We start from the raw sequence: 27,631 nt of genomic DNA on the forward strand, positions 1-27,631 counted from the left end.
ATCATTCATCATTTGAGATCCAGATCCAAATGTTAGCAGCCCTTCACTCCCGCCAGTGTATGTGTGATCGTGTCAGGGTCCTCTCCCTCAAGACAAGGACTATTTGCTCCTCAGCCTCCCACCCCAACTCCAGGACTGTGCACACCTGCTGGGGAGTAACTAGCCTTCTTCATCTGGGAGTTCCCCTCACCCTGTCGCACCCATCCACCACAAGCCACCTGAATGTCGGTTAAACACACATCAAACCGCACTTAATGAAACCCAACTACAACCACATGAAAAATATACTCACATGCTGATAAGGAGTAAATGGCACACCACTCAAAACCGAAAGGGTGGGGGCTTCTTTTTTTTTTAAGTTAACCCGATTATTGTTTATTGTTACATCCTCTTACCAGAAAAGGCCCTCTTAAAAGCCCACACCCAAACCCACAGAAACCAAAGGTAATTTTACAGTTGCAGATTCAGTCATAAAAAAACTTGATCATCTAAAACTGGACAAAGTAAGACTATCATGACCTGGCTGGTAAGACAAACTATATTTGAGCAATCCTCACTCAAAGTTAAGGTGCCCAGGGATTTTCTATGTAACGAATTATATAAGTGATAACTTGTAAGCAGGACTGTCCAGGTAACTCACAAGGCCCAGTGACAAATGAAAATGCAGGGCTGCTTGTCCAAAAAGTATTAAGAATTTCAAGATGGCAACAGCACAGCCTTAAAGCAAGCACGGGGCCTTCTGAGCACGAGGCCCTGTACAGGTGCACAGATCGTGTGACCATGAAGCCAGCTCTGCTTCTGAGGTCCTGTGGTCAATAAAGCAGCACTAATGTGCATAAAACACTGGACTTTGCACAGAACTCGGATATCCAAGGAATTCATCCCATGGACCACACGTTTCTCCAGCTGGCAGTCCTTGATTGTGACTGAATTTTTTGGTTTAGATGGCCTGGTATAAGGTTGTCTTTGAAGTGCTATTGATTACTGAGTTACTACCTATTGATCATAAGAAGTTCCAGGTCAAACAATTTCCCTGCCAGTTTTCTTTATTCAAGCTAAAGGGAGAAGAGAAGTCTTCAGAAGGGGGGTGAGGGCGGGGGAAGCAAAAAAAGGAAGTAACGTGGATGTCTGCTTATCGCTAGTCAGGATAATGCCGGTGGATCAGGCAGGGTCTAAACAGGCCAAAGTCTCATCCAGCGGGCTGCAAAGCTCAAACTTTCCTGAGTTATGTGTTAAATGCTTTCTGAATGCAAACTTGCAGATTTCGTTCATAAATCAAAACATGAAACCAGTTTGCTCTATTTTTTAACCAGCTTACACATGTTGGTCTAAAGGAATGAGACACGAGTCTTTTTCAAAAAGATTTTGGGGGAAATATGACCCAGTAAAAGTCTGAGCCAAATTTATGACAAATATAATGCCCAGAACTTCTGTTTCCAATGAATTCAAGGTGGGTGTCCAAATGGGAAAGCCCCCATTAGGGTCTCACTGGGATAAATGATACCTTCGTTCAGCTATTCTAAGAAGCTGGAGGGAGAAGGGTCCTCATTCCAAATGATTTTGACAAGTGAAGGTTCAAATACTTCACCAAACTCTTGGAACAATAAAAAGATGGCGACTTGCCCGAAAGGCCTCCCCCATTCCCACCCACATGAAATAGGAGACTCCCAGCGCCTTGAAAATGAAACGCTACAGCGTCATGGTGCCGACGTGCAGTCATCACAGCGGACTACAGAACTTTCCGACGTGAGTGTGTTCTGCGATGTTTATGTTGAGTGTAAACACGGTGCAGAAATGTAAAAGGAGGAAGAGGCCAGGCCAGGCGGAAGCCTCTCCAGCAGGATTCCACCTCCTTGGGTTACTGAGATCCTCTTTCAGGAATAAAACAAGCCAACGCCTGCCACGCCTGCCCGACCTCCTAGAATCTGCTCAGATCGTCAAGGGGTTGGAATCTGGATGCAAGTTTCTCCTCCCCAAATCACAACCAATCACAATCCCTAAGGAGTTTGGCCCTGGCTCTGGGCAAGGCAGACCCTCAAACCACATACACCTCCTGGAACTACTTAAAATCATCCAGTGTTGCTTGTAAGTGAGGGCAGTGGCTTTTTTTTTTTTTTTTTTAAATAGCCAGAAAGTTAATTTGAGCTACTGCAAATTCAAGGAGGGAACGTCTTCACATCGTTTCAGTACATCGATTCTCCAGGCCTTGTTGAACAGCATTCTAGAATGGCTGCATTTACCGGGGTGGAGACCAACTATTTTCAGACAATCTCCAGAAGCATCTTGGAAACATCCCCTTTGTGGATAAGTTCCCCCGAGGTAAAGGAGATAGTGAGCTTTCATCTCTTTCTACTCATATTAGGAGCGCCACACCCATGAACCATCTGCGCGCCTTCTACGTGCACTGTGACAACCTTCTCTCCTGGCTGTTACCAATTAAGTAGGGTGGCAGGGGTGGGGGCCCAGGAGGACAGGCCTGGGTGGACATCACTCCACATTTTGCTCTCCTGAGTGAGGACTGCAGGTCATCCATTAGCCGCAATGCAGCTGGCTGCTGGGTCAGAAACAGCCAAGCAACTCTGCAGGAACCGAGGAGCGGGAGGGGTTTCAGAAAACCTCTTTCTAGGGCACCTGAGGACAATTCACCAAGACACACTACGACTTGGCCATCTGGGGAACAGGCTGCCACAGGCTCTGCTCCCTGCCCTCTCATCTCTGTTACCCGCTGAGAGGCAGTGTGGCAGGGTGGTTTGCAAGTATAGGTTCTGGAACCAGGAGTGTCACACTTTGAACAATCCGTCCACCCCCTCTGAGCCTTATTTGTCCTCATCTACCAAATGGGGATGACCATAGTTCACACTTTCACAGGACTGGTGAGTAGCCTTTTTAAATCTCTTTGTTACAGCAGTTTATAACAAGAGAATGTTCTGGGCCTTAAAGACCTGAAGTCACGTGGGCCTATTTCTATCGGGAAAATAAAATACAGACCACAATAAAATAAGGGTGGGTCGGGACAGTGGGGTCAGCCGGAGTTCCAATTCATTTTCCTGCTCATGAATTACTCAAGGATGACAAAGGAGCTGTTCGAGCTAGCAATTTTTATACATCACTATGTCAGGGTTCAGTTAATAAAGAGTTCATTTGGAAAGGCTTTCTATGTTAATAATTTTTCAAAAGATGATACAATAGACCAGGGATGGCAAATAATGTTGGCACGTGAGGTGAAAATTCTTTCACTGTGTTAAGGAGTCTGAAGCCCTATCTGGATTCAGCAAGAAAGACTGCCAAAATGGGTTACCAAGGTCAGCTGTGAATAAGGCATGGGGAACAGAGGCTTAGCGAGGAAGGTTACTGCGCAGATCAGCAATGCCTGCCCTGGGCGTGGCATGGGGAGTGGTGACAGAGATTTCTCTGCAACAGAATTGACTAAACATTCCCAAATCCCTGATTTCTACTATAGGCCCATAACACATTTCTTATGCACAAGCTTAGACTTCACATTTCCTACTTTGCCAACTATTCCTTCTGTTCTCTCTCATTTACTAGACAATTCTTGCCTGGAATATTGAAAGAAATTATTTCATAAATACCTTATTTTTACTTTGGTATAGAGCTTTGGGGGGACTTTCAGATCAGATATATGATGATGTACTGCTTTGTAATTTATCCCAAACACCCTATTTTCTGGTTAAGAGGCATCCTTTATTTAAAAGTTGCATTTACATCACCCAGTCGGCTTTCTTTTCAACGCTACTTTTGAGAAGTTTTTATCACTTTTGAGAATTACTTTTTATCTAGCAGCAAAGCCACACTGGACGAAATGAGATGGGTCTATCAAAGCGCCTAGAAGTTAGTAAATCTCATCCCACTTAGTATTATTGGGAAAGCCTTGAAATGTTAGAACAAGGATTCTAACCATGTTAGAAAGATGAAAAAACAAAAAAAGGAAAGATACTCCAAAATGGTCTAAGCAGTGCATCCTAAACTAGGTTTAGACCCCAAAGCTACCGGTCCCCGCACTAACTGATGCCACTGCTGCCACTAAATTGTCCTGGGCGACTAGCAGGACAGGGGCCCCAGGACTCCCGAGCCTGAGCAGCAGAGTCCAGCCCCTGGGAGGTGTGGGTAAACCCCAGCGCAAGCTCGCAAGGCCTCAGCATGATGGTGTCTGTCTCTCACTCACAGCTTCTAGCCACAACTGCTGAGAACACGTCCAGCTGAAATAATAAACGCTGGCTGTGAACGGAGGTCCTCGTCACCTTCTGACTCTGGCTCAGCCTGTCATGTGGCGAGCCCACCTCACCTGAAGCACAGCTCACTGTCCACCCTGTGCATGCGCGTGCAGCCCCCAGGGAGGCCCCTGAGGAAAGGAGTGAGGGCAGGGGGAACCACATGGGGAAAGACTCCTAAGCACCTCCTCTCCTTACATCAACAGCAACCAGAATGTGACAGCAGCTCTCTGTCTTCCAGACCTCTCCCCCAGGCCTGGGCCTGGGCCTGGGCCTCAGGCATCCCCTCATGGAACCCTCACAGCAGCCCAATGAGGATAGCTTTTACCTACATCCAGGCCCCATATCCAGTAAGGAGCTGTGCTTGGAGGCACAGGGCCTCTGAACTTCTACCTGCCCCAATCATTCCCACCATCACTAAACTGCCAAGGTTCCGGAAGAAAAACATGGAGGATGAACAGCATAGAAAGTGATAGCATAAGGCCTGGGAGGTGCAAGCAGAAGGCAGAGCTGGAGTATTTTAGTTTCCTTTCTCAACCATGTCTTACTCAGCCTCCACTGCACCCTAGGAACTGCGGATTCTAACCATCACGGCCCTGTCCCTGCATCTGGGAGTTCCACAGTGCATGCCCCACTGCCTGACACGTGAAGACAGGAGAAGACGCAGCCCTGCCCTTATTTAGCCAAACCTATTAACCTGTGCTTTCCCTGGAAAACAGAAATTAGGGTGACTCATATACTTGAAAGCTCAATTTGTTCTATTCGTCTGTATTTGCACCCAACAAATAAGTTCCTAACTGCCTACTGCCTGCCAGGCCCTGTGCGGGATGAAAAGTATGCTTTTAAGTAAGAAAATAAGTTAAATAGGCATTAAAACACTCCACAAAGAGATGACAACATTAGTATAGTGAAAACAGGTGTGTCCCTCCCACCCCTTCTCCAGGGCAAGACATGGAAGATCTTTGAAGAGAAAAAAGAAGAAAACACTTTTTCACCTTTTGTTTCTCATGCTAGGCCATGTTTCCTGAGGGGTTTTTTTTTTTCTTTTATAATTAACAGTAAAAGTTAAAAAGAAGAAGAAGAAAAATGATGAATAGGATAGGTATTCATCCTTCCACTGCAAACTTTAAAAGTTGAGCCTTGTTGCAAAATCAGATCAAGGTGGCTTCCTCAGTTTGAAAGGGGAGAAATCAGTTTGCATTTTCCCCCCATACCTCACCTCATGTTACAACTCATATAAGCCTGTTACAGAAATGGCAGCCTGCCCAAAGATTATGAAGTCATAAAAGGAACAAAACTTCCAATTTAAAGTCTTGAATAGGAACCAAGCTGAGGGAAATTCCAAATAATTTATAACTGCTGGCTCTCACCATTATCAACAGAAAGAGAACGAAGTTGGAGGAAAGGAAATTCTCAAAGGACAGATACGGGGGCACATTCCTTGCTTTACCTATATTGTCACTTTTTGGACAGTTCTTCCCTGTACCAGGTCTTTAGCTCAGTTGAAGCCTCGAATTTGTACCCCCAAATTTGGACCTTTAACCCACAATTACAGGAGGAGGCCTCAAGACACACGTGCCACTCAATCATAACACAGCTCTCTCAGCCCAGACACTGGACTTCCCTGGTGGGTGGAATTCCATACCACCAACAGCCACTCATAAAGAGCATGGGCATGGGCAAAACTAAACCCACTTACACAAAGGTAGCCAAGTAACCCAGGGACCAGGGACACTAAGTTAGTCACGAGGGGGCAGTTAGAGTTCAGAGGCCTTGCCTGGTAGTCAGAGAAGCCTGGTTCCCCTCCCAAGCACAGCCATTTATTGGCTGTGAGACTAGGGTGGGTCACTTCCCTGCTCATCTGTAAGATGAGAGTCATAAGTGGACTCAACTCATTGAACTGTTGGGAGATAATATAGTAAAGCAGGTAGTATTCTGCCGATGAGGGTGCCACCGTATCAGTAGGGGCCGTTACAACTACTGTTATATTACTATAATATCATAAACACACACAAGTTTGGGGACCAACGGTGCCCCATTAGCATTGTAAAAGATTCAATGCCATTCAATTCTGGTTCAAGATTGCTCAGAGTCAAATACCCCAGAACGCAGACTTCCAACACAGCCGAGCATTCCATCTGCCGAAGACCACAAGGGCCGGCCCATCAGGGACCTGGGATTAAGGCTGATAGAATCAAGATGTTCTTTGCTCAGAGAGCTGCTGAATGAACTGGCAGTTTGCTAAAATCTGCAGGCCACCCCGACTCCTCCAGCAGATTCCTGAGCAGTCTGCAGGGGCCTGGCTGGGCCACTGCTGACAGAAAATTAAATGCAAGGTCAATAAACTCAATTTGAAGCACAAAGTATTCAAGAAAGTTCCCTATCAGGATTTCTTTTTCTAATGGGGAGTGGGAGAGGTTTGGGTACTAAAGCGATCTTTATGCGTTAAGGCAGTTCCTTAACATAATATAACAGGGGAATAAAACTGAAAGCAACTTAAACACTTTCCCGAAAATAAATAGTTAAAATAAACTTTACAGAACTTTCAGGCAAGAGAATAACAGGCTGCTTTGAAAAGGATGAGAAAGATTTGTTTGTTCCAATAGGGACAGGCCTCCCTGCTATATTAAGGGAACAGAACAATTTGTAGAAAAGTATAGATCATGCAATTCTGTTTTTGAAAAGACATGATTCTGCATCTGAACAGAAAGATCTGGAAGCATGCACACCAAACTGTGCTCACTGGCTCTCTCTGGGAAGAAGACTCGGTATATGGCAAAAGATGGAATTCCTTTTTTTGTTGTTACGTGCTCCTGTGTTGTTTGAATTTTTTTAAAAATCTACGCTACATACATTACTTTTATAATAAATTTTGACACGCTCCCAAAAAGAAAGAAACAGAGTAATGTGTATGTTATGGAACTCTTCACTTGAATAAAATTGCTTGTCAGGATCTGTAGGCACTGATGTGGGAAAACTGACAGGTTTTATCAAATGATGAAAGCACGGTGTATGGTAGGTTCACATTTGCGCAAAGAGGTGGCTGGGGGAGTTACATCATTGGGCTCACATATCCACAGAACATCTCTCAAAGAGACAAGAAACTGTTCACCAACAGTGCAGCTGCTTCTGGGTGGAGGAGCAGGGAGTCGGGGTGGGGAGGAACGAGAGAGGGAGTTGGCCTCTCATTTTTTTATCCCATATTTGATTTTCACCAGGTGCGATGCTACCTCTCAACATCAAAACAAATACATGGAGATTTCGTGGGTTTGCCTGGTTGTCCGTCTGGTGATCTGCTCTGCTCAGCCTTCACACAGTGGCCATCCAAATGCCTTCCCATTCCTCAGCTGGAAACACCATCCTGGACAAGCAGTCTCCTTGCCTCAGGAGATGGCCTTTGCCATTTCCAAACAGCTTGCCAGAGGAGAACATGTTGAAGATTACATTGCATGAAGATGGAGTCATCTGGTTGCCTTCAGGCATGTTTTTCAAGCCAGCAACCAAAAAATCAACCACCAACCTTTCCGACTCCTTTGCACACCCTTTCCTGGTACCCTGGGAGTGCTCTTCCCATGATGCAGAGGCCCAGCCTCTCAGTTACACATTAAGAAGACTGAGGGCCTGGCCCAGTGCAATTACCCCACTGAATTCTCACAGCTGCCCTACGAGGTACCACTGTTAGCTACATTTTCCAGATTAAAAAACTGATAAGCGGATAGACTAAGCCCAAATTCACAAAGCTCATACGTGGTGGAGTTGGGGTTTGAATCCAGGCCATCCAACTCCAGAATCTGCTGTTGACCATTCTGCCTGGAGCCCAGGAGGGGGCTGCAAAGGAAGAGGCCCATACATGGACATGATGCTATTACAAAGGCTTTCAAAACTGGCAAAAGCCAAGGAGGAAATAAATGCTGAGGGTTACATCATCCTCCTAAAAGAGATTTATCACTGTGCCCCTGACCTCTGTCCCACGATAAACGGCAGTGGCAGTGAGATAAACAGACCAAGCACATAGCAGTTCAGCTTCGCTGCTAACACAGGAACACATTCTAACATTTCTGAGGCACACTGTCCAAGCGTGGGGCAAGCAAGTGACACGCTAAACATCCAAGGCATCGCCCCAACCACAGCTGCTGCCGTTACTGAAGACACACAGCCCAGTCAGATGTCTTCCTCACCAGCTCTTCATCTACAGAGTCCACATTTGAGTCAGAAACTGCTCCTCATCCCAGCAAGAACACCGGCTCTGCCTAAATCTGGCTCTAAGGAGCACCTGTCCCTCAGGCCACACTCACAAACCTGGGCCGACCCTCTTACCTCTTGGGCCATTCACCAGGGTTTGGGTATTTTTTCCTTAAATCAACTCACTTTTTCTTTAAACTACATGTGAAAATACATAACTGTTACAATTTTAAAATGTAGGCTGTGTAACACCTAAGGCCATTTTTAGTACCACATCTTAGAAAAGACTGTACTAGATGTTAGCTAGTTTTCTAAGACAAAAGGGTTTCTGTGGTCAAATAAGCAGGGACATATGGAATTGAACAATTTTAAACTGCTAGAGGACTTCTCAGAGCCTTTAATACGCAAATATACATTGACAATCTCTAGGAGAGCACTAGGCTGTCACACAGCACCTCCCAACTTTACTGGACTAGGGAACTTTTTTTAATACTCTCTCGAAGGACACTAATAGTCTCCAGAAGATACTTTGGGTAATTCTACCTTAAATCGCCCTTCAGATCCTCTATAAACACTTCTCCCGTATACGCCCAAAGGCTGGGAGACTACGTTTTTAAAACTAGTAGGTGTGAGGGAGACAGGCCAGGGACACCAGAGGACGACAGGAAATAAGTCACTGAGGCTTTCTCTAATCTACAACTGTTTCAGTGACAATGATTAAGAAACTAAAACCTTGCTACTTGGAAGCAACGTTTTGCAGATAAAGGTTGACAAAGGCAGGCTCTCAAAACATCATTCCTAATTAAGGGTGGTAAACGGAAGCATACCCCTTAACAACGTGTTTATAAAATTCTCATGATAACCAACTCACTTAAAAACCACACTAAGAAACATCTCATAGTTTTAGTGCAAACCATAATTCTTAAAAATGGGGAATGATTTAGAGGAATTCAGGCCAAAACCAGCCTCCTCCTTTCTGGGTTTGCTTTAGAGCTTCTAATATCAAAATCTTCATCCACAGACAACGTATTGCCAAGTGGGAAGAGTCAGAGACAGAACCTGGTAATTTGGACAGCCTCCTATGTCGGGAGAAAGGGCGGGGGTGGTCCTGATGTGGGCAACGAGAATATCAAATTACATGAACAGGGGAAATCTCCAGAACTCGACCAACTGCCACTTAGCTCTAAACCTCCTATGCAAGGGAGGGGGGACAACTTAGTGAAAGTTAGTAAAAATCATTTCTATAATAATGGAAACACATCCAAGTAGCATTCTTAGTGCTATTTAAGGATAAAATACACATAACAATAATAGCAAGGAGCCATGTAGCTTGAGTGCTGATTAAATCCACTCTCTAAACTTCTGTGTAGTACTGGATCCAAATTTGGGATTTAGTCAACTGTTACGTAAGTGTCCTAGGGACAGGGTCCAGGCTCTGTCTTTGGCATCACTATGATCCTAGAACCTCGTATGATGCCTGTCACGAGAAAGAGGAAAAGGAAAAGGAAGAGGAAGAGGAAAGAAACTACTGCCATCAACTACCCAATCACCACCCACCCACCCATCAATACCAACCAATCAACAAGCAACCAGACAACCACTGATCAACAACACCTACCAAATGACCACCCACCCAGTCAACCAATTACCAAACCCAACTGGACTCATCCTTGACCACTCTCTCCCACCAAACCCCCTTTCTCTCCCAATCCTGCTGGCCACCTCTAAATTGTTCGCAGCCATCAGCAAAAGTCAGGCCCCCTTTACTGGCTACTCCATCTAAACTCACAGAGCAAAACTCTCCCCAAATCTTCCCACTGGCCCCAGGAGGGCCCCCTCATACTCCTCAGGCATAACTCCTTCCTAAGGTCCTACAAAACAATTTGAAAGCTGGGTAGGGGCAGACATGGGGGATTGGCCCCAAAACATAAGAAAATTGAAAGAAACTGAAGTGAATAAATGCTTTATTAAATGCCTACATTTAACATTACATCTTCCTCACTAACTGCTAACTTCGGTATTCACAAAAATCTCATTACATTTGCAAATGCATCACAGGTTAGTTTTCTCAGATGACAAGAATTCCCAAGTATGCATTATGATTCTTGAGAAACCAGTCAATTGTAAAATAAAGGGCTTAGTCATGGCCAAATAATAAAACAAAGCACAAATATAACCAAAAAAAGAAAACTATGTTTAAAAAATTCAAATTATTTTACAGCAATACACACAAACACACCTTTTTCTTAAGTGTGAAAGGTTGGTATGGTTTATTGTATTTGATGTGAAAGGTTCAGGGCCTAAGGTCGTAAAATATCCCAGCACTGGGAACAATGTCTGAACCCCTCAGCAGGGTCACAAGGCTCCGCACGGCTGGTCTCCACCCGTCTCCCCAGCTTGCTCTCACCTCACGCCCTCTCCACGCCCTCTCCTATGCTCCAGTTCCTGGTCCATGCATCCAAAGGCATGACCCTCCAGGTCTTTGCACAGGCTGCTCCCTCTACTCGGAATGCCCTCCTCTCCCACCTTTTGCTCCCTAGCTCTTTCTTAGCCATCCTTCAAGATTCAGCTTCCTCTGACACATTCCCTTCCCCTTTGGCATCATGCTTTATGATATCTGTAAAGAATATCTCACAAAGTAGACAGAAGTGGAACCTCCCATACGATCTCCCATGAAGCCAAATGTCCAGGACATTTAGCAAGACAAGTCACCATCTTCAGTTGCCCCACAGCTTCCTATGACTGACAGTCTAAGTCAGGGGCTCTTGCAGGGGAAGGTCGGACGGGGGAAGGTCTATGAACTTGAGTAGGAAACAAGCTAAATCTTTGCTTGCAGTAACCTCTAACTAAAACGTAGCATATCTTTCCCTTATGAAGGTAGACCATACAACACAGGTGTACTAGGAGCACCTGTGGTTTTGTCACCAACAAAATCAGATCTTTTCCCATCACATTACAGTGGTGGTGATACCTTGAAATATCCCTTAGGCTCGTCACTACATCAAAATAATGGTAGTTACTAGACTCACTGCTACATCTCGTTATTAAACACTCTAATACAGATGTGCGTTTATTACTATATCCCAAAATTTATTTCTGATAATTGTATTTCAATATAACCGGTTTCCTTTGTAACCCCATGCATATTATTTTATGCATAAAGAAAGAGTGCAGTCTTCTGAGAGCCAAAGGGGTCCAGGACACACTAAGTTAAGAACGCTGACTCCAATTAATAAGTGTTAGAACCAAGAAGTGAAAGGACTTCAGTGATGGTTGTTTTATTAAATGGACCACAGATTAGTGGGACCATCCCTGCTGGGAAAGGCATTAGTCATCTCTCATGTGGACACTTGGAGGTCACTGCCAATGGGCCTCCCTACCAATCTGGCCCACACACCACCACCAGAGTTATCCTCTTAGGTCATAAATACAATCATTTATGTTACTCCTAGCTTGAAAACCTTCCATTGTTCCCTCTGGTCTACAGCAGGGGTTGCCAACTTTTTCTGTAATGGGCCAGACAGCAAACATTTTAGGCTTTACAGGCCATAAAGTCTCTGTTGCAACTATTCAAATCTATTGTTGTGGTGAGAAAGTGGCTATAGACAATACGCAAATGAATGGGTGTGGCCTGTGTTCCAATAAAACTTTATTCACAAAAACAGGCAGAGGGCCGGATTTGGTCAACAGGCCATAGTTTGGACTACAGCACCACTGTCTAACAGCACTACTGTTAAACAGAACTTTCTGTGATGAGGGAAATGTTTTATATATACACAGTCCAATACAGTAGCCACAAGCCACACATGGCTATTGAGCACCTGAAATGTGGTTAGTGTGACTGAGGGGCTAAATTGTAAATTTTATTTAATTTTAATTAATTTAAATTTAACTAGCCACATTTGGTTGGTGGACAGCTCTTTTACATCCCTTTTGAGGTTATTCACAATCCAGCCAACATCACAACAGATGATCCCAGCCTCAGCAAGTACTAAGCACCAAGGCCAATCAGTGGGTGACTGCAGGCACTCTCACAGTCCTGCACTTCCCAATCCTGGGCCCTTCTTTTCCCCGAGCAGTTCTGCAGCCCAGAAATCCTGTCTCTTGAATCTGCCCCTTTCCACTCCACTGTTCCTCAACCCCACCTTTGCTCTGGGCCTTTCCTGACAACCCAGATGAAATGTGCTGCTCCTCAAGCCTCTCTGAGAGGCACTGTAAGGAGCCTTGTCCTATAAAACACACCACAGTGACTCATGCACACATTCTCTGGGTTTTTATCTTCATTCTAAGATATTCGAAGATAAGACCATGTCCCTAGCAGAGGGCCTTTAAAATCAATAAGAATGCACTGTTTATGAAATGAGCACAATTATAGCTGAGTACATAATACAAGCTCTGTCTAAAAAAAATAACTTCTTTCTGAAATTAACAGATTTACCTAAAAATCTCTTTATCACATTTTTTTTAGTGGCCGGACTCTAGACCAAGGTAGACAGTCTAAAGCCCAGATGGATCGCAGATCTACAGTACAGAGAGATAGAGCCACCTGGGTTAATACCTCATTCCACCGCCACAAGATCTCACCCTCTCAAAACCTCAGTTCTCCTCATCTGTGAAAACGGGTTGACAGTGTCTACACCTAGCAGGAATGGAGGGCATTTAGCACAGTGCTGAGAGACATAACTCGCAGCTTCCTAGTGGATCCAAATGACCCCATGAACACAGGGAGTGGAGGAGGCACACAAACCAGCCTTGGCAGAGGCAGAAGTGCCGGAATGCCTGGGTGACCGTGGGATTCCTGCACCAGCCTTCTCTATGGTCCATCTCAGGGCAGGTGGGGCATGACCTTTACACAGCAGCTGTGCTCCCTAACGTCCTCGGAGCACACTGATCACACCAGCACTGAAGTCAGTCACTTGAGGCAGGTCAGTGCACAGAGCAGGCATCTGCCAGCCCAAGAGCTATAAAGCTGTGAACTGCTGTCCTGACTGCTCAGATGACAATGTGCTACCCCCATAAATGTCACACCCACTGCACACAAAACAGTCTGGAAGCTGCCATTTTTGCGGCTTCTGGGGATTCTCTGAACAGATAAGAAAATCCAGCTATTTGTTATCCTGGTTTTTCTGACCCAAGGCCAGGTTTCCCCTCTTACTCAGCTTACTCACCAGGCTGGGTGCCAAATGACAGGGCCATTGTTAATAATCAAATCCACCCTCTGAGGGAGGGAGAGGGGCCAGCCGCCTCTGAGGGAATTCAACAGTGGGCTGGGGCTGTCTGAAGCCCAGTTACAAGGAAGGGCTTTGCACTCCAGCCGCCCTGTTGGAAGAAGTTCTTAATGTGAAGGAGTTCCAGTCACCTCATATGTTGGTACTGACATATAGAGTGTTTTACCCTGATCTTCCTCAATTTTATCAATTTATAAAATATCCTATTACAATCAATTCAAATTCTATTCAAAGTGTGAGTAAAATAAAGTATATCTCTCCCAGTAACCCCATCTGTCCAGGCCAGCCCTCCAACAGGGCAGGGGTGCTCTATTATTAATGCTGGGCACATGACCTGGGTCCCACCTCAGGCTTGGCTTGTCCAATTTTCTTCTCAAGTCTCGACACTTCAGCTCCTCACAGAACAACTGTAGCTACACACTGGAATCATCAGGAAAGCTAAAAAAAACGTTTAAAAAGCACTCCCTTCCCCAAAATAAAACAAAATGAGCATTTCTTGGGGATGGGGCAAGGGTATCAGTAAGTTTAAAAGCCTTCTAGTTGGTTCTAAGGTGCAGCCAGGGTTCAGAACCTCTGTTGGCAACCAGACCTCACATGAATCCCATCAGAGAATCTCAACACACCAAAATCCCCACCCAAGAGGCCAACTCTTTCTTGTGTGTGAATGCGCCTGAGGCAAACCCCAAGAGAGGTGAACAAGCAAAGAGAGTGGACCCAGGAACTCAGCGGAGCCCAAGGCTGTTGGGTCAAGCCTTCTCTCACAGACTCAAGGGGCCACTTGGCTCAAAGCAATGAAACCACATTCTAACAAAGAAAAGGATGATTCTGCTAGTCCCTTGGAATAAATATGCTGCAATGGTGAACACAGGGCCGGAAGTGTCCTCTTGAGAACTGCATTTCAATTCTTCTTTTTTAAAGACTACCCATTAATAACAAAATCTTACCTAGAGGAGTAGAAAGGTTTATAGAAGCAAGCGGCAAGTGAGTGCCTCATTGGAGAGGCCATGCCCTTGGTTCTTGGGGCTACTCCATGGTACCCTCATTTTACATAGAGGTCAGAGAGAGGGAAAGGGTCCCAAACGATGAAGGGCCTGGCTAGGATAAGGCATATTCAAAAGCAGAAGTGTGATCAGGCCCAACTCTTTCGATGACTTCCTCTAAAATGCCCAGTCAACATCAGCTGCCCAGAGAGTAACAGCTCATGTACCTGAGCATCTGGCTGAAGCACTTCACACATAACAGGCACAACTATCATTCCATTTTACAGACACCAAAACAGAAGCTTCAAGAGGCTGCGTTATCTACCCAGGGCCACTGTCCCCAGTGGAGGAGCTGCAGGGTGATGATGTGGAAGAAAAGGGGGCTCAGGAGCATCTGTCTCAGCCTCCTCATTATGTGAGTCAAGCTGGAGACTCAGGGTCAATGCTCCCAAATTCTAATTTGACAAGAAAGTCAGATGAGATGGAGGCCAGACCTTCAAAAGCCAAGTTCTGTGCCTCTCACCTGCTCACCAGGAGCCTTCACACCTGGTGACGTGGGCCTGCCATTGGCACTTCAGCCGGGCAGAGCTGCCATAGGTAACTGCTCAAGTGGAACCTCCAACGGGCCAGAGAAACCTGAACCACAAAACCCGGTCCACGATCAGAACCCCTACCCCTGCAACCCATCTTTTTCCAGAATGCTTTATGGGAGATTTCAAATAAAATTAAATGGCCACAGTTCCCACACTCAGCACCTGCTTTAAGTCAGGTCCTCCTTCTAGTCTGACGGCCCACTCCTGCACAGACAATTACCCTTTAAAAATAAAAAAATTTAGAAGCTCGTTTTATTTCTTCCAAAAGAGATAAAAGAGGGCTTTCTGAGTGCCCCTTCCAGAGGAAGTGCCCCCTTCTGCTGGAGGGGTGCCCCCCCACAGTAGAGGGTGAGATGAGAGACACGGTGAGGGCCCAGACAGTACCAAGCATGCATTTTCCACAACTACTCTGAGCAGCTAACGAACAATTTCCATACCAGCCTCCCTTCTTCCCCAATTTAAGGGCCCCACTCAGAGCTGCAAAACAGTCCTGACATCCCCTTTGCAGCTCCTGGAGTGTTCACCAAGAGCCAGCCAATTTTTCCAGGGCATTGGGCCAACGGGGTAATCGCATGCCGCATTAGAAGCTTCTGGTTGTTCATCAGAACTCAGAAACCTGGCTGGGGGCTGCACACAGGCGGGAGGCTCCATCAGGCTTCCTGTTGTAATAAATTCCTCCACACCCCACCTGTGAAACTCCATTTCCATTTATTACCAAAACTGAAGCCCTGGCTTTCTAGCTTCTTCCTGAGGCCTGGAAGCTGGCTTTTCCAGATGATGACATCACTGACAGGCTTCTGACAATGGCTCCCACGAGCCTAAACCTCTCACTAATACCTAGCAAGAGCACATTCTTTCTGGGTGAGATCATGTTCAGCTAATTACTAATCTGGCCCAGACTCCAGTGCCTGAAGCCACAGCATGATGAGATGCCACCACAGTTCTCTCCCAGGACCGTCTCAAAGCTGCAAGTACCACCACACAGCAAACACAAAAACCCTGAGCATCTCTGAGTGGGCAGGGGGACCCAGGGTTGCTAGATTTCGCAAACAAAAATATCAGAGCCATCAGTTAAAAATATGAACTTAGATAATGAATGTTTATTGTAAGTAGGTCTCATGTAACAACTTGACCATGAGAGAATTGCCTTCCATATTTGGAACATACTTACACTAAAAAGTGATTCACTGTTTTTCTGAAATTCAAATGTAACTGTTTTCTCTGGTAACCTTGGGGGGACCACAGGTGACTCTTTATCCCTTCCATTTGGCTTATGTGATTTCCTAAACTGTCAATTATACATTACAACAAATGCATGAGACGCTCTACCCAAAAAAGTATAAAATACGTACAGTGTGGGGGAAAAAACCCCACATACCAAGTTGCTTTTAGGGAAAAAAAGGGAAAGGGGGAGGGGTGGGCTATTGAATTATGTAGGTAAAATCACTTAAGAAATTGAGGTGGCAGGGGAGAGGAAACAAAAATCCAGAAGGATTCTGTACTCACACTGTTTTACAAGTGTCCTTACTCCACCTTAAGGATGCCAAAACTAGAAATTAGATGATGCACTTTGAAAGCAGTTTATGCAAGAAAGACAACAGGCCTCCAGCCATCGCAGTGACTGTCAGGGAAAACGTCCTGGTCCTACATGGAAAGATAGGTGATTGGCCACCACACAGAGGTTTCACTGGGCAAAGATCCATCCCCTGGCACTGGAGTAGTGCCTAGCACAGAGTAGTGCTCAGGTGACATTTGTGGAAAGAATCTCCCTGATTAGGACTTTATTTCCAGAATGATAATGACACTGAAAATGGCCAGTGGTAATCCATTCACCTGACCACCCCTTCAGCTTAGGCACATATATCAGGCATGGAACAGTATAATTGTACATAACTTGGAGATCTCATTTCTAAAATTAGCTCAGTAAACCAAAACTGTATATATAGAATCTCTGATAATACGCGCTAATATTCTTTGTTGAATCAACAGTGATGAATAAAATTAAGAACACGTGTGCTTGAAAAGGACTGGCGAATGAATGTATAGTTACAGGTTTTAAATTAAATAGATTTAACCCCTTTTTTAAGGACTAGAAACGCATTCAATCAACATGTATCATGCATTCACTGTGTCCCAGTGTTAAGCTTTTCACACAGTCATATCCTTTCATCCTACCAACAACACTATGAGGCCAAGACCCATTATTATCCCCATTTAACAGACAAGGAAACTGGGGCTCAGACGCTCACCCCAAGGCTGCACTGCTGGTGCGAGGTGGGGCTGAGACTTAGAACCAAGTCTTTCTGTCTGTCTGTGGGCTTGAACACTCTCCGACCCTGGCCCTTCCTCCTCCAGACCAGCACCCTGAAGGAGCTGCTGAAGGTTCTGGACCAATTTATTAGACTGTCAAGCATCCCAACCCTTACAGGTAAGGAGCCCTCATTTGGAAATCTCTCCTCTGCAGCATCTTAGGGCCCGGGGGTCGGGGAAGGGGGATCATACCCTTGAGTACCAAACCCTCCTGAGACACTTTTGCCAGTGGCTCTCACTCAAATACTCATTCTTGGCCACCAAACTCTTTAAGTCAATCAAAAAGAATAATTTGTAACAGGTGAGAACTGCCTGCCCAGTTTAGGATAGTGATTTTCTTAAGTCTTTGGGATATTTAAGAGTCTCAATTATAGTCCTAGCAAGCAACTCTAAGAGGTGCTCAAAAATGTCATTGATTTTCTAAGTACGCTGTACTGCTCCTGGCTGTGGGATGTAAATACTTCTCATGGCATTCACATCAAATAAGATTGTAAAGCTTCGAAATTTGGGAAACCGTAAAAGCCCAATGTTTACAATACAAATGGGAGTCAACTAGCCACTAGCTACATTTAAAAATAAAAATTACACACACACACATAACTAATTGCTGATCACATAAGAAGCATGTGTTGCCAGCAGGAGATTATAACTCAAGATGTTATTTTTTTCCCCCAAAAAAGTTGACTAATGGGTGAAAATTGTTAGAGACCAGAATATTCATGGAGTCTCAAAGATTACTTATTAATTACAGTAGGAGAAAGGTAACATTTTAATGGAGAGCTAGCAAACACCATTTGAACCAAGAGATGGCACTTAGCATCAGTAATAACAGGACAAACTGACATGATGTGCCTCCTGGTGTGATGCAATGGGAAACACCCAGGACCTTTGGAAGTGCACTTGCCAAAAATGTTTAATTTGAATTTAATCATGAGGAAACTGACAAATCTAGAATATAAAATATTCTACAGCCTTGCTACTCCACATGGGGTCTGCAGGTGGGCAGCAGTGGCATCGCCTGGAAGCCTGCTAGAAATGCAGACTCTCAGGTCCCACAGGGACTCCCAGAATCAGAATGTGCATTTAGTAAGATACCCCCCAGCCCCTGTGATTCTCAGCACATAACATTGAATAAACACCAATTCTTCAAGACAATTGGCCTGGTTTCTTCAAAAATATCAATGTCAGGAAAGATCAAAAATTTTTAAGACAGTGGGCTGTTCTAGATTAAAGGAAGGTTGAAGTAACTTTGAAACCAAATTCAACTGAATGATCTTTAATTGGTTCCTGGATCTTTGTTAAGAAATTACCATAAAGGACACCTGGGAGCATTTGAGGAAATTTTATATGAGATATCATTATTGTATCAGAGCTAACCTCTTGGGTATGCAGTGACATGGTGGTTAGAAAAATGTCCTTTCTCTTAGAGATGCCTGCTGAATATGTGAAGATGAAGGTCATGATGTGTGCTAGCTATTTGCAAATGGTTCAATAAAAGACAGGTGTGATGTGTAGCCTTGAAGAGAGTGACAAAGCCAGCCAATAACAACTGGAAACCCTAGGGGAGGGTTCTATGGGAGTGTGCTACACCGTTCCTTCATACTGTCCTAGGATTCAAATTTTCCAATGAATTTAGAAAGGGGAAGAAAATTAAATTATTGCTAAAATTAAAATTTTGTAACTAAGTCAAGTATTTGGAAAATAAATATAAGGAAAAAGTTTATTACAACTCTGGCTCTTGAGCGTCTGTGTTAATCAACATGTATTAATTTTCTTGGCAATACAAGAAAGAACACACTTTCTTCCAGAAACCAACTTTTCTCCCAGGTGTCAAAACATTTAAGAAAAATAGCAACTACTCAGGTACAGGGAGGCTGAGAAAGTCTCCCATTTCATCTCCAAATGTAGAGACTGGCTTCCCAGGAAAAAGCTTACCAGGCAAAGGAAAAATAAATCTAAAAACTTTCCAGCTTTACTTTCAAATTCAACCCCTACACATTCCATCACTTAGCGATAAAAAGAAATGAACTATGAATACAACATGGATGAACCTTGAAAACATTCTGCCAAGTGAAAGAAGCTAGTCACAACAGACCACATGTTGTGTGATTCTACTATATGAATGTCCAGAATCAGCAAATCCATCGAGATAGAAGTAAATTGTGGTTGCCAAGGCCTAGGGAGAGGGGAGAAGGGAGAGTGACTGCTAATAGGTACAGGGTTCCTTTGGGGAGATAATAATGTTCTAAAATTATACAGTGATGGTTGCACAACTCTGTGAATATACTAAAAATTGTACAGTGTATAGGGGTGAATTTTAGGGTGTGTGAATTATATCTCAGTGAAGCTGGTTTTTAAAAAAAATCCTATACATTCCTCCAGGCTATAAGCTCAGCCTTATTATTCCCAGCAGAAGGCATTTACATGCAAGACTAAGCCAAGTCAAATCTCTGTGACCTAGTACTCAGGAGCCCTGGGTTCTAGTCCAACCACCACAACTCCCTGTGTGACCCTGAGCACATCCTATCCCTCTCTGAGCTTTTATCTTCCAGACTATAAACTCAGGGCCAGACCAGAAGGCATTTCAAGGTTCTCCAAGACATTCTAGGAGAACCAATTACAAGTCTTCTACCTCTATTTTAAACAGCATAGTTATTGAATTGCCATGAACTTAATAATAAAACTTCATTCAGTTCATCTAAGCTCAAGTTTCAGGCTCACAGAATTGTGTTACTTCCTTTAGCTGATCTTGGGGTTCAATAACACGGCATCTCTACTCATACTTAGCATTTCAACTCTGCTCAAAAGACATAAAGATGGTGGAGAAAAGTCATTTTCAACACTGACTGAGGATTTTTATAGCAGTTTTCCCTGACACACTTTCAGGATTTCATTTAAGCAAGCAACATTATGATCCCCCCAAATCCCAAGTGTTAATGCTGGAGCAAAGGCCAGCCAATGACCTATGAACGTGGTAATTAGGGTTTTTCACACCTAGTAAAGGTCAGGATGGAGAAGGGACACAGCCCTTCACCCTGGCTCATCCCTACAAACTCATTTCTCATCTTCTGGGCAGCAGAAGCCAGACACTGAAGCCACAGTGGACAAAACTCTCTGCAGAGCCAAAGGCAACACGCTGGAAGTAATCAGCGCTGATTATTGTTTGGGGAAATCCTTGGCCTAGGTGCACTCTTTGATTCAGTTTTTCCAGTCAAAGCCATCCCGAGTCATGCTGACTTGGGCCTGGAAGGAGGAAATTCCCATTCATGCCTCTCAGACGGTGCCGTCTCCTCCGCAGGAAGGAAGGGCCCACGTTTAAGCAGAGAGGAGACCTCAGAGAGGTCCCAAGGTGCTGATCCCGGGCATCGCTTCCAGGCAGGAAGCAGGCGTCCATGTAGCTGGGCTGGAACCTCATCCAACATTTTCCTAGCTTGGGAGGGAGCCCCTTGATACTATTTATTATTAACAGCTTGGACTTAGGGAAGGCTCCTCAACCAGATAAGGAGAAGCACCTAGCTGTCCCTTCTGGACCATCAGCCTACATCACATCTTCTCCAAGACCAGGCTCCACCCACTCAGATTTGTCTTAAAGGACCCAGCCGCAGCCTCCACAGCCGACTGAATAGTGGGGTAGAACCTCCAACATGAGCTGAATCACATTCTCCCTTGAGGTCTCTGCAAATGGGTTGACTGAGTGAAAGACAAACAGCCAGGAGCTAGGGCATCCATGTTGTGTGGGGGGTGCTAGCAGGGCCCATCTACAGAGAGAGGGGAACAAAACAGACACCAGGGAAACAGAAACCAGAGGGAGTCTCCATGACTTTCTGATTTCTGGTTCTAGTCTTCCTGAGGCCCCCTGCAGGACTGCCCTAGGTCTGGGAACCCACACTTCTTTGTAGGGATCACTGGGCGTTTCTGATGCCAGGTATGGGGGTAGATGCGTGTCACAGGTCCCCCTAAGCACAGTGATTGGTTCAGAGCTAGGGGCCTAACCAGTGAATCCTGGGTCTTATTCGGGAGATCAAGAAACAGTTTTTTGCTTGCCTCTCTCTTTTCTGGCTGGGCTTGGATCTGGGAGGCCTACAGGCCAAGAGATGCAGCAGCTATCTGCCACCACATGGAGCCCAAGCAGACACAGGAGAGATGAGAAAAGAGATCAAGCCCTGATGTCCCATTTGAGCCCCAGGACCAGCCATGCTTGCGGATAGCTCTACCATGCACTTCTCATTCACTGGGCCAAGTGGTTCCTTCCTTTGTCTTTACGTAGTTTCAAAGGGGTTTCTACCACTTGCCACTTCAAAAACTTGATAAAACTCTAGCACCAAAAAACAATTTTTTCCCTTAACTGAAGTGAATTTCTCTCACTTGCACTTAAAAGAATGGTGCCTAATAAGTTACCAAAATGACTTATCCATTCTACACAGCTAGAGTTTAAGACACATTGTCTCAAAATTACCCAACATTGCAGAGGAAAGTCCACGAATTTTCTCAATTCCTTCCCAGTCCATCAGAAGAACTGAAGAGAAGTCTTATGACCTTGGTCAACTGTAAAACATGGTCCAATCCCGGGCCTCCTGGGATGAATTCCCTCGCAGCACCGTGCTAACTGCCATAAACATTCCAGCACAAAATTGCCAAGAGAGTAAGAATCTGAGAACAGCTCTGCGGCATGAGATGAAAGAGTGGATAAATCTAAAGACACTGAAACTCCTAAATGGTAAACAAACAGCAACAAAAGCTACCGAGATCCTCTAACCAAACAGAGCTAACGCAAATCTGAGGTTTACCCAGTATGAACAAGGAGGACAAGTCCACCACAGCCGTGTTTCCGGGCCAATTTGGGAAACCAGGCTGGTATGAATCAGGAATGGTTCAGGATTCTGGAAGACTTGTTCAACCTAGGTTGCAGAAAACCCACACAAACCAAACACAACCGGCTTTGCCGAGAATGCAAAACTGGCCGGCACCTAAGACAGTCCCTTGAAGGGCAAAGGGAAGAATGGGGTCAATTGGGAAACTGAAGAAATGAAATGGTTTACCAAACTGGCCGCAGAAAGAATCCCAGGAATGCTAAAATCTCTAACCTCTCTAATGAGTCTCAGAACTCGCTAAAAGGAAAGCAACTGAGGGCACTCAGGGCACACAGCTGGATGGCCCCTTCTGGGGCTGCTTGACAGCTATGTTGTGTGGCTGGGACCACCCAGCCAGCCCCAGTCAAGACAAGCTGTAAGGCCTCTTAAGGGGAGTCCACAAAAACAAGCCAAGCAAGGATTTGTGAGGTAGGTTTGAAAAGCACAGCCCAGACGACCCTGCGCAAGCACACAACTGCTTTATCCTCAGCTTGCTGAAACAAAGGTCCGCAGGTCCCAAGGCTGCAGTCAAGGCTGTTTGGCTCAAGGCACAGATTCAAGGCAGGTATGTTTGCCAATGACCGCCTATGATACCAAAGCAATGCGGGTGGATAAGTTACCCATTACTTGAAAACTAAGTTAGGATCTGAAAGGTTGGCTTAGAGCTCATGGGCTTGCCCCACTGGTGGTGTGGGTTGAGGGGAAGAGTTGTTCAGGAAAAGCAAGGAGCCCTCCCAGCCTAGCCACAGCCACGGTCCCGGCATCCTAGCTTAACGAGAAATCTTTTGGCTCAGAGATTAACCTCGCACACCAGGGGCATGAGCAGCTGGAGATGGATGCACACACCTGACAATTCATCTCTGGAGATCCCTACTCACATGTCTTCTTGTTTTATAAATGAGAATAATCTGTATGGCTTTTCTTCTGAAAATAAATAATACAAGCTCACTGTAATATAAGTAAAATGATACCGAATCAAGTTAAATTGTTCTGTCCAGAAGGACACCACACAGAGCTCCGGTCTCCAGAGTCCCCTGGATCTGGTGCTAGGCCAGGCTCAGCCACCTGCTTACCAGCTGGGTGACCTTAAATGGTGCCTTGGTTTCCTCATCTGTAAAATGGGGCTTAACACCATTCCTGAGACCTTGTGTGAGGATTAACTGAGATGAGGAATAAAAAGCTACTTAGTACATAGTAGGCACTTAATCTTTACGGTTAGCACTCAAATAATAGTCTAAACAAGTTTCTATAATGATCAAACTTTTTTTAAATAAGCATGTATCTATTGTATGATCTAAAAAAAAATGATAAAGATTTGGAGAAAAAAATAAGATACACACAACTGCCATATATAAATGGAATGATGCTTTAAAGAAACCATGTCTTCAGATCCAACCCCCTCCCCATCAGGACCTGCAGGTACACGCCAGGAGGCTGCCCACCCCCTTTAACGGGAAGCCCGATGGCTCCATAAGAGTGAGATGTAAACAGCCATCAGGTTGCTGGCCCAGGTCGGCTCCATGGGGTAAGATGTACTGTTTACTCACTCTCCCCTGCAGTTTCAGTGACTGTTCTATTTGCTTTCACCCCCTGGATCAGGGTGTACTATTATTCAACAAACACTAATGCTGCAGGAGAGCGTAAGAGGTCAGACACTTCAGGACAGCACAGCGCTGTGGGATTTGCAGTGCGGCTCCCCAAGGATCTGGCTTGCTTCTGCGCATCTCTTCACAACGTGAGAATTCACCTCCATGCTGGGAGCGTGTACTAGTGTTGAACAACTGAAGCCAAATCCTGAAACTCCCACCCACCAATAAAAAATGGTACCATTCTGGGCAGAAAGAAGAAGAGGCAGTAAAGTGACTGGCACCTTTCCAAGAGCAAATCAGAACACTTCTGAATCTTCTGTGAGGAAAAGCAGCTCAGTAAGTTTCGATTTTCAGAGCCCGAAAAGGCTCCAGGTCAACTGTCAACCTCTAGGCATCAGTTTTCCCATCCGTGAAAGGGGATGTCTGCATCACCAGACATCTACTTCCCTAGATGTAAGGTGCAAAGAACAGAAACTCAAGACATCATTTTCCTTAAGAATTTGCACAAGCGTGGAATCACTTTTCCATATGATTTTTTCATCCATCAAATCCTAATCTAGCAAAGCAAAGACAGGAGTCCTTCCTACCAGTCAGAGGTAGTGAATTAACCAAAGCCACATGTGTCTGATTTTCCACTCAGTGTTTCTGATGATCCTTATCCAATTCCTACTTTTGACAGTAAACAAACGCACTGCATGGGAGAGACTGAGATTACAGTATCGAATGGTTCAACATCTACAGAGATCTGTTTCTTCCATGCGCTGGGCCCCTGCTGAGAGTTAGTGCAGCCTTTCCCAAGAACGGACAGGACAGACAAAGCAGATGATTTAGGTGCTAACTGAGGGAGCTGGGGTGGTTCACAAAGAATCACTTTCTGATTCTAGGCAGACCTCAGGCTCGAAGTCTTTGACAAATTTCTCAAGAATTTAGTAAAACTGTTGTTTTCATTTTTACAGTTACCTATTCTTTATGGCAAGAGATAGTGGTTTTCTATTTATGATCATGTTCTATAGTTTCTTTTTGAAATAAAGGAATGTAAGGATGAGTAGACATAAAGAAAAAATACTTAGAAAATAATACTGGCACTTTGAATAGGCAGAAATCACGATGGTGATATAAGAAAGCCAAAGGGCTTAAAGGCTGGTCTGGTGGTCATAAATAGCATCATGGCCATTTTATAAGGATTATAATTTGTGTGTACAGTGCTGTGGGAAGATAGGAGAAGAAATTATTAATTCTACGTGGGGGATTTGAAGAGGGCTTCACAAGTGAAGAAGCATCTGAATTGGTTCCTGAACTACGAGAAAAATGAGTGGTCAGGGCCAGCCCCGGTTGCCTAGTGGTTAATGCACTCTGCTTTGGCGGCCTGGGTTCATGGACCTGCACCACTTGTCTGTCAATGGGCATGCTGTGGCGGTGGCTCACATACAAAAAAAGAGAAAGACTGGCAATGGATGTTAGCTCAGGGTGAATCTTCCTCAGGAAAAAAATGAAAAAAAAAATGAGTGGTCAGGCCAAGGACCAACACACAGACAAGGGTGAAAGAGAGCAGCACCATCAGCAGGAAGGGGCTCAGCGCAACTGATGCAAAAACTGGAGCCAACACCAGCAGCCCACTGGGCACAACAAGCTTTGTAGGCTCTTTGCAGGGTAAAATGCAAGCCATTAAGATAGAAGGGAGTTCAAGATTATGTCACTTCATCAAGACGATAAATGGGTTTCATCTCAAGGACCAAATGGCTGCCTGGAGCACCATACTGAAAAGGACTCCAATGTCAAGTCTGGGCTCAGAGGGAAACATGATGACTGCCCAGTGATGTCTGTCATGGAGCGAGAAAAGGGCAGCATGGGTGCCAGCTATTTGCTGACCCTGATTATGGATCAATGCTCAAAGTCTACAAATGAGGAAACTGAGGCCCAAAGGCAGCGTTGATGAAGAGCACAGTCAGAATAAAAACCGGGTGTGCTGACTCCATGTTCTTCTCATTCTGTGCTCCAGGATACCCCTCCATCTGAGTCAGAAAGCATTTATGGCCATGGATTCATTATAAAGAAAAGCAAATTTGCTCTAAGTCTTGAGTCAATTAATTAAGAGTCTTAAACGTATGGGTCCAAAACAATTAACTTTTGTGAAATAAGGGCCCTGGTGAGATCACCCTAAGAAAAGGATGGTCTCATTTGAAAGTGCATCACTGTAGAAAGTTAATCCCAATAAAAATCTTTCCCATGTTGCCGCCCCAGGCCAAGTATGTTGTGCCAGGCCAGAGGTCACACGTGGTCCGCTTACCTTACCCAGCGAATAAGGTGGTCTCCTCTAGCTGGGCTTTGATGAGGAGCCACTCTGACTGTTCAACAAGGAATTCTCGAAGCTTCCACTTCTCCCCTAACAAAATCTTCCAATCTGGAATAACACTCAAAATGACTGAGGCTGATGGTTTGTCAGAAGTCCAAGCCCCATAACCACGATCTTTTTTTAGTTTGCAATTGGGGAGAGTCACTATGGCTGATCTTCATTTTCCTCTCCTTCAACACAGGCCCTGGAAGACAACCAAACCCCCTATTCCTCACACTTTCATTCTTTCTTTCAACTCTTCCCCCTAGAAAGGGGCGTGGGCGTGCCTGTTGCTTTCCCTAAGCTGCCATTTTGCACCCTCTTTAGATGGGAATCCAACAAGTTTGCAAGACTGAGGATCACAGATGAAGTCACCTGGTATTTTAAAAGGCATGAAAATTATGCCATTTAAATTTGAAGTCAGATTTTATTTTATATCCAAATCTAAATAACACCTTTTAATTATATAGGCAACTTAAAAGAAACCTCAAGCAGGCTACAATTTATACCTTGTTTTGTTTGTTTGTTTGCTTGATCTGCCTACGAGGTGAAGAGGTAATCTTGCTTCAAGGAGGGGGGGACAGAGGTATTCCCTAAGTCACAGGACACATAATACCACAGCCAGTGACACCAGAGTTTAAAATAAAGGAGCTTCTAAAGAAGAAACAGCAACCTAGCATAGCAGTAACTCAGGGTGAGAAGACCTCCTGAGGCCCCTTCCCCCATCCTCTTCAATGTCACAGACTTGTGGGGGGAAAGGAAGGTAGGACATGTGATCTAGGGTAAGCCAACCCAACAGTCAAGGAGAGGGCAGGTGACAGGCTCGTCCAATCACAGTGAACCTCAGGGCTTTCCTGAGACTGCTGGGACCAGGGCCAGCCTTCTTCCTCAGGGAGGTGTGGGTGTGGCTGAGGAGCCTAGAACTATGCTACACCAGCCTGTCCATGAGCAGAGACACAGAAAACAGAATCTGAGAGAAACAGAGCCAGAGCTCTGACAACCTGGAAACCTCTAGATGAAAATGCACGTGCAGCCCTGCCCTACCCCTGGACTTTTCAGCTGCAGGAGCCAATAAGCTCTTTTTTGGAAGAGCCAGGATTAGTCAGGTTTCCTATGATATGAAACCATACATATCCTGGGGCCAGCCCAGTGGCTCAGCTGTTAAGTGCGCATGTTCCCCTTCGGCGATCAGGGGTTCGCCGGTTCGGATCCGGGGTGCAGACATGGCACCGATGGCAAGCCATGCTGTGGCAGGTGTCCCACATATAAAGTAGAGGAAGATGGGCACGGATGTTAGCTCAGGGCCAGTCTTCCTCAGCAAAAGGAGGAGGGTCGGCA

General features: G+C 45.0%; 1 protein-coding gene across 5 annotated transcripts in view; it reads right to left on the reverse strand.

Moving 5' to 3' along the window:
• Positions 1–27,631, reverse strand: part of FLNB (filamin B) — a 133,527-nt gene that overhangs the window by 84,122 nt on the left and 21,774 nt on the right. The window lies entirely within an intron of this gene.

This window comes from Equus przewalskii, chromosome 15 (genome assembly GCF_037783145.1).
Source record: "Equus przewalskii isolate Varuska chromosome 15, EquPr2, whole genome shotgun sequence".
Classification (NCBI taxonomy): Eukaryota; Metazoa; Chordata; class Mammalia; order Perissodactyla; family Equidae; genus Equus; species Equus przewalskii.